Here is an 8,692-nt window from a genome sequence, read left to right as displayed (position 1 = left end):
TCCTTTTCTTTTGTTCTTTTTAAAAGTTGGGTCAGATGCATCGATGTAGAGGCGAATGTGCATGAAGGAAGTGGTTTTGTCGATGAGGCTAAAATGTGAGTGTAACTTGCACCAAAATGTGCACATGATGTGACAAGCGCGTAGAGCACAAAAAAACGAGCGACTTTCCTTTTTGGAGCACCCTCAAATTCTTGCTGGATCAAAAGATATGACTTGATCTAGGTGGAGGGGCAAAAGGAGTGCAAATGGTGCTCAATGATGATGTGTCACTGTGGGTCACATGCAGTGATGATGTGGCACTATGCCTAGCAAGAGGTGTGCCTATGAAGCCCTGTGCTGAGGTGGCAGAAGTGGTCACATGCAGTGACTGTGGAGCCTTGTGTGTGCTTGCAGAGGTCAATGCTGACTGGATAGCTGAGGTGGCACTGTTGAGGTGACATAGATGATGATGTCAGCAAGGTGACATGGCAATGATGACATGGTTGCCACCGTGGTAGATGACGTGGTAGACAGTGATGATGTGGCAAGCTAAGCAGGGTGATGATGTGGCAAATAAGGTCTACCACATGGCAGATAAAGGTTGACACGTGTCAACTTTGAGACCACACCGGTGTGTGGTAACCCTTGTGATAGGTTTGGTGGACTATGCCACGTGTCGTTTAGTAGTTCACCGAAATCTCGATGATTCCGATGGAATCTTAGAGATTCTATCTCCTATGCTGGAGCTTGTGGGCTCTGAGTTGCTGAGGGTTGTGAGGCCTCTATTGCAGGGCGCTATTGGCTGTGTGGCATCACGTGCATTGATCTATAGAGCCAGGAGGAGCTACCGTGAGCTCGTAGTCAAAGGCGGGTCACTGGAGTGCCAGTCATTAGCCGCTTGGAGTGGAAGGCCAGTACGTTGGAGCAGCTACTGAGATGAAGAAGACCCGTGAGCCGGCGATGCAGTAAGGAGATGCCCATCTATGGATACACCTTCAATGCTCGTTGTTGGAGACATTGCAGTCGTTGGAGTCAGCAAAGGATGCTAGTCGGCCAATTGAGTTGAAGTTGAGCTGCGAGGTTATTATCGGCTACGCAGAAGCTACTCTGTAGTTGCTCTATAGGAGATCGTTGTTTGCCCGTGGGTTGGAGCGAAGAAGCTAGCCGAAGCTGATAGTTTGTTGCTACGCTTGGAGATCCGGAGATCGTGGAGTGAGTCACGGCTGGCGACTGAGCTCCTTTGATATGCAAAGGCACTAATTGGGTCTCGTTTGATTAGAGGATGCCGACTGACGTTGTGAGGAGGCTTTGAGGCTGTCGGTCGATCGTTTGTGGAGAAGGCAGCAAAGCATGATGGTCGTTGAAGCTTTGGATGGCAAGAGTTACGAGCCTGTGGTCATGGGTGGCATTGTTTAGGAGATGAAGCTCATCCGTCGTGAGACGCTAAAGGTAGTAGTAGATAGGGCCATAGCTTGCTTGCGCTACTTTGGCAGGTGAGTCGACTGCACTAGAGCAGTTGGTTGCTTGCTGTGCATGTGGTTGGCTATAGTGCTATAGCTGTATGTGACGGGTGAGAAGTAGGAGGTCGATATAGTCCCTTAGATAGACTCGGTAGTCGATGTAGGCTAGGAAACCAAGACCTAGAAGTTGTAGAAGTTTGTGGAAGAGCCACCGTTGGAGTTGCCTCAACCTCAAATTCTCTACAGGAAAGACAGTTCTCTCTCTCTCTTCTCACAATGGAAGTCCTCACAAAGAATGAAATCTCTCAAGAAGTTTTCTCAATGAAGAACTATCTCTATCTTTCTCTCAAAGACGGAAATTCTCTCACTCTATGGAAGTGAATGGAACACTCAATCTCTCAATCTCTTGATCACTCTCACTCTCTCAAGAATCACAATGCCTCAGCGGAAGGCAAGGGAGCTCTGATACCATGACAAAATATGAAGAGGGGAGAGGAGAAGAGTGGAGATGAGGAGAGAGGGCACAGCTAGAGAGCACACCACAAATGACTAACTGTACACTAGATTTAGTTGAAAAAATAGAATATATACAAACCCATTTAGGGTTAGGGTTCCTTTATAGCACTCTATAAGGTTAGTGCTATGCACATATGATCACGTGATGGTGCTATGCACACATGATCACATGATGTTGAGCGTGAACTCTCAACAAGTATGTATCAATGTTATGGGGATGTATAGTGTGGAGGACATGATAGTATTTATTAATGTTATCAGGATGTATAGTGTGGAGATTGTTGATAAATGTTATGGGAACAATATTGTCCCCATAACATTGATAGTGTATAGTGTGGTAAGAGTAAGTATATGTCCCCATCACATTGATAAATGTGTAGTGTGGTCAGAGTAGGTTCTTGAGTGAGTATGTCCCCATAACATTGATAAATGTATAGTGTGGTTAGAGTAGGTTGTTAATAAATGTTACTTGCTCAACAACCTACTCTGACCACACTATACATTTATCAATGTTATGGGGATAGTATTTATCAATGTTATGGGGATGTATAGTGTGGAGGATAGTGACACCTAGGACACTTAGTCCTAGGGTCTACCTTCAAGTACATTGTACTTTCTTTTCTCTAATTTAGTTGACGTGACGGCTAATATCCATCAACTCTTGAATCTTGTGCTTGCTCTCTCGTTTATCGATCCTACACTGGTATCAGAGCTAGCCTTACACTTGTGTTCTAGCTCTCCTTAGCCTCCCCCAAGTCCTCCATTGCTCATTGGGAGTCTGCTACCCTGCTAGTCGTCGCATTTCCAGCCTGTGTTCGAGGCTCTTCAACTGCTATCCAAGGCTTTCAGAGCTTTTTTGTAGCCCTATCTTACCTCACTGCTACTTTCTAGCTCAGGCGATTGCTTCTAGGTCCTACTGCAGCATTTTCGAGGTCTCCTACAACACCCGTGGTCATCTGTCGCCATTTTTTGTGTTGCAGATCACTTCAACCAGATCTCAAATCTACCTGCACCTCCATTTGTACATACAAAGTAACTACTCCACGTACTTGCTCCGTAGACTACGATCCGTACCTACGTTGCCGTACAACCATGTGTGAAGACATGCCTACAGTTGCGTGAAGACCTGTCGTACAACGTTGGAGATGATATGTGCTTCCGTACAACAGATGCCATGCGCCACACGTGCGATCACTTTGTGCCTGCATCATCTTTCGTATAATCTATAGTATTTCGTACACTGATATTCCATACAGGTGTTCCATACAGTTTTGCACGTGCGAAACTATCTTCAAGTTCCATACTTGTTTTGGCATTGGATGTGAATCAATGTTAGGGCTTTTGCAAGAACATTGGAGTTTTGGGATTTAATCTGCAATTTCTTGTTTAGATTGCAGTACATTGGGTCCGATTGCAGGACATTGAGTCATTTGCAAGACATTGGGTCAGATTGTAATACATTGGATCACATTTACAAAATCTCAGCAAAATTTGGGGCTTTTCTGTATGTGCCCTCTTTTTGGCCTATTTGCCCTCATTAAATTTGGGGCTTTTGCCAGATTTGTTGTTTTTTGCAGTGAACATTGCCTAACACAGTGCCTAACACAGTCACATTTAGGTCAAATTTGCACTTGCCCCTTGATTTGGGCTGGAAATTTGCAGAACATTTACTTGTAGACATTTGCTGTCATTTTTTGATAGCCAGCTCTTTGCAGTGATAGCCTTGAGGCTTTTGGGTTTACAGGTCTCTTCTTTTGAGGGTATCCCATTTGCAATGGCTGGCAACAATCATGATCTAATTGCGATGTGTGCATTTATGCTTTGATTTGTCATTTGTTGCAAAGGTCTTACCATGAGCATTGTTTTGCTTCAATGGCAGTGTCTAATTGCTAACAATGATTCTGATCCGATAGGCGCATAGAGCTCAAAAAAATAATCACTTTTCCTTTTTGGAGCGTGTGTAAATTCCTCCTGGATTGCAAAATACGCCTTTCGAAATTTTTGTGAAGAAGAGGTGGCCTGATGATGTGGCACAGGGGTTCATATGCTGAATTCCAAACTGTGCTTGGCAGGGGCTATGTGCTTAGGTGGCACTGGGTGATGTGGCAGTTAACCAATCCTGAACCTAAACTGAACCATGGTTTAGTGTGGTGAGTTAACTTAACCATGGTTTATTTTGATCTGCCACATGGCAAACAATTAACCACTCCCAAACCCAAGGTTAACTAACCTAATCCTGGTTAAATTCTATCTTGCCACGTGTCTTTGTTGAGAACCTTAGGAAGAAAGTGAGGTATAAGGTCGTTTGCTCTACCGGTGGCGCACTGTGGACGAAGGAGGTCGAATGGAGTCGAGGGAGCTTCAAGCATTGTTGAAGAAGCCGTTGAGGCGAGCTGGAGAGCATCCTATGCTGGAGGTTTGTGGCTTGAGGCTTGTGGAGAAGTCATAGAGGGCTTGACACAACCATGATGGAGTTGGAGAGTCGTCTGTGGCGGCCGTAGCTGGTCGACCAACGATGCCAATGTTGGAGGAGCAGCTGCAAGGTGTAGATGGCGCTGGCAGTTGTAGAGTGCACTGCTATGAAGGTTACAGGAGGATGGGAGCTTGACTTTCACGTTCGTGGTGACAGGTGGGCTGCTGCTGCAATTTGATCGCGCTGTCAACGCTCTAAACGACGAGCAAGCGAAGGCTCTGAGGAAGGAAATCGATGGTCACAGGCGTTGGTCATAGCAAGGCACTAGGAGCCGCATAGTCACTGTAGGTTGGAGACGTCGGCTGAGTTGCCTAGCCTCTGGTCACCTTGGAGTTGCATCTTGGTGGATTTCTGCTCGGAGTTGGCTATGCAAGTGCTCGCTTGGAGAACGCTGAGATGCAGAAGGTCACTTGAGGGCTTCTTGAAGCCAATTTTGCTGCCTTAGTTGATGCTGGATAGCCTGCCTTAGAAAGACATTTGGAGCGTCGGCTAGCTGATCTGCCTTGTTGTCTGGTGTGAAGCCTTAGGAGCTCTTGCTATAGGTATAGGACTCACAGGAAACCTCACAAATCTCTTATTCTCTCAAAACCAGTAGAGCTTTGGGCTCTCTCTCTCAAACAATAAGATCTCTCCCTATCTATCTCTCACAAGGACACATAGGCAAATTCTCTCTTGCTCACGGAATTTTCTAAGAACCTCCAAAGATATCTCTCTCTCACAAACTCAATTAATCATGAACGGAATGAACAAATGGAAAAGAGCGGAAATCTTTCAACGGCAGAATGAAAGAATGAACACTAAAAGAGAACACTCAACCTCAATCTAAAACTAATCTAGGAGAACTAGACCTAAGCTCTGATACCATGCTAAATCGGGGGATTGAGCTCTCCTAGTCATGAGACAACATCCTAATACAACACTAATCTAAGGAGGATGCAACCTAAGTGCAAACATGATGTAGAGAGTGCTCATGACATGTACCTCAAGTCAATTAGGTTCCAAGATAGATTAGCTTGGACTCATAAAGGAATCTTGAGATAGTGCAAAGTGCTTGATTGATATTACTTCAAATGAACCTCCCTTTTATAGGTGAGGGTCCTTACATCCATATACTAGATCACATGTGGGATATCTCCTCCATGCCATGTGGCAGATTGCCCCCTTTACTCATACCTTTGCTCTACATATGCTCATGGCACCACAACTCTCAACAAGCTATCCATTACTCCTTTGATCCCTCCCAAGTTGATGCATTCTTTACTACTAATGATGCTCAGTCTTGGTATTTTGATAGTGGTGCTTCCAAGCTGGTCACATCTTGCAGACAGTTGTTTCATTCCTTAGCTGATGCACCTCGTGGGGGAACTGTCACATGTGCTAACAATGCCTCCTATGCTGTAAAAGGAATTGGAGATGTGCATCTCACATCCATTACAAGCCATCCTGTCACTCTGACTAATGTTCTTTTCGTGCCTGGAATAGAAGTCAACTTGATTTCAATTTCAACAATTGCCACTTCATGTTTCAGAGTGATTTTCAATGGATACAGATGCCTAGTATATGATCTTCATGATGACAATGCCATAGTTCTCACTGGCACTTTGTAAAAGGGGCTTTATCACCTTGATGATCACTCAGCTGCTGCACTCCCTATTGAAGCATTTGCTATTTCAGATTCACAGCTTGCTGAAACTCATCTTTGGCATGAGAGAATGGGTCATCTCAATTATACAGCTCTTGCCGCAAATGATGTACCTCAAACTCACACAGTTTCCAAACATGGGTGTGAGGGTTGTCTTTTGGGTAAGATGTATCGGTTTCCTTTTCAAAAGAATTGTCCAAAACTCTCACAAAGGAAATTGCAGCTAGTGCACAGTGATGTCTGTGGCCCAATGAGGACAAATGCCATTGGGGGGTACAAATATTTCATGACTCTCATTGATGACTTCACAAGATATTGCTGGGTATATGCTTTAAAAGCCAAATCTGAAGTGTTCTCATGCTTTCAGAGGTGGCTGAATGTGGTTGAGAATGAATCAGGATGCAAGCTTGTCACCCTCAACACAGATAGGGAGGGAGAGTATATGTCAAAGGAGTTTGATGCATTTTTGTCTTCACAGGGCATTGTTCACTCATGCACTACTCCTTACACTCCCCACAGCATAATCATGTTCCTGAAAGGAAGAACAAGTCCACTATGGAGATGGCCAGATGCATGCTTAAGGCTATGTCCTTGCCCAATAAATTTTGGCTTGATGCAGTAATGTGTGCCAACTATGTGCTAAATAGATCACCTACAAGGGCATTGAAGACTGTTACACCTTATGAAGCATGGAAAGGCAAGAAGCCTTCACTTTCACACATGAGAGTTTTTGGGTCTCTTGCATATGTTCATGTACCATCTGAGCTGAGACATAAGCTTGATGACAAGGCAATCAAATGCATATTTATTGGTTACAGCCAGGAGAGCAAAGGGTATAGGTTATACCAACCAAATACTGGGAAGATTATTGTCAATAGAGATGTAATCTTTGCTGAACATTCGGCTTCTCCTCTTGTGGACTGCAAAACTAAGCCAAAAGTTGACATGTTTGATGCCTTTGACTCTTGGTTACCTCTTCCTTCCTCAGAGGGAGACTTTGTTCAACAACATGAGCCTGCTGCAAGCCATCCAACAAGCAATGATCAACCTGTACAACATGCTGATTTGTAAGTTTCTCTTCTAGCACAAAATGATCCCACTATTCATGATGCAGTGATTGAAGAAAGAGCTGTCAATAGACAGCAAAGGCAAGTTCCCAAATGGCTACTTGATACATTAAGAGACAGCAAACAAGATCAACCTTTTGCTGCCCAGACATGATCAAGGAATAGACAAATGCATGGTCACTTTCTTGAGTTGGCACTCCTTGCTACAGCTTGCAATGGAGAGCCTTTGTGCCATAAAGATGCTTTTGACAGCAAAGAGTGGATAGATGCAATGAGAGCTGAGTTACAATCCATTGCCAAAAATGACACATGGGAATTAGTAAATCCCCCTCCCGACAAGCATGCCATTGGTACCCGGTGGGTCTACAAATTAAAAAGGAAATCTGATGGCAATATAGATCAACACAAACCCATCTTGTTGCAAAAGGGTATGCCCAACAACTAGACATTGACTTTGAGGAGACCTTTGCTCCCACATCTCGGATTGCAGTCCATCACCATTGGCAAGTGCACCAGCTTGACATCAAGATTGCTTTTCTTCATGGGGATCTGTAGGAAGAAGTTTATGTGACACAACCTCCTGGATTTGAGGTTGTTAATTCTGAAAACAAGGTATGCCGACTTAAAAAAGCCCTTTATGGTTTGAAGCAAGCACCCAGGGCATGTTATGCCAAAATTCATGCACACTTACTCTCCCTTGGTTTTTAGAATAGTCCCATAGAGCCCACTCTTTATGTCCATGGGAGTGGATCTGATTTTTTAGCACTGATTTTATATGTAAATGATATGCTAATCACGAGCCCAGATACTCAGCATATTGCAACTTTCAAGGCTGATTTGCAACAGGCTTTTGAAATTTTAGACATGGGACAGCTACACTATTATTTGGGCATTCAGTTTGCTCATGTTAAGGGGGTATCATGATGTCACAGTCCAAGTATATTGGACAACTCCTTGATTGTTTTCAAATCGAGGATTGCAAGCCAATCTCTACTGCAGTGGATCCTGGCTTCAAATTCTCAACTCATGATGGGAGCTCACCATGTTGGATGTCTTATTTACTTATGTCACACCAAACCTGACTTACAGTATGCAGTATCTCACCTCACCAAGTTCATGCACATGCCCAGTTCACAGCATTGGCAGGCAATAAAGAGAGTCTTCAAATATCTCAGAAGCACTCAAGATTTAGCCCTCTTCTATGGTGATCAGGGTTCACTTACCATGCATGCTTACATGGATAGTGAATGGGCAGGTTGTTCTGACACCAGAGTGTCACATACCGGCAATTGTTTTTTGCTTGTCAGTTCATGTATCTCTTGGCTCAGCAAGAAGCAACCAACAGTTGCCACATCTAGCTGTGAGGCTGAGTACAGGGCAACCTTCACTGCTACAGTAGAGTATCTGGCTTCGATAATTACTTGCAGATCTTTGTATTCCCCAAACATCCTTCACTATGGTCTACACTGACGGCCAAAGTGCTTTAGCCATTGCGCGTAACCCAGTGTTTCATGCGCGTACCAAGCACATTGAAGTTCACTATCATTATGTTCAA

This window comes from Dipteris shenzhenensis, chromosome 16 (assembly GCF_047967505.1).
Source record: "Dipteris shenzhenensis isolate YYH24624 ecotype China chromosome 16, Dip_SZ_1.0, whole genome shotgun sequence".
NCBI lineage: Eukaryota > Viridiplantae > Streptophyta > Polypodiopsida > Gleicheniales > Dipteridaceae > Dipteris > Dipteris shenzhenensis.
The sequence above is the reverse complement of the archived record's forward strand: the minus strand, read 5'-3'. Positions refer to the sequence as shown.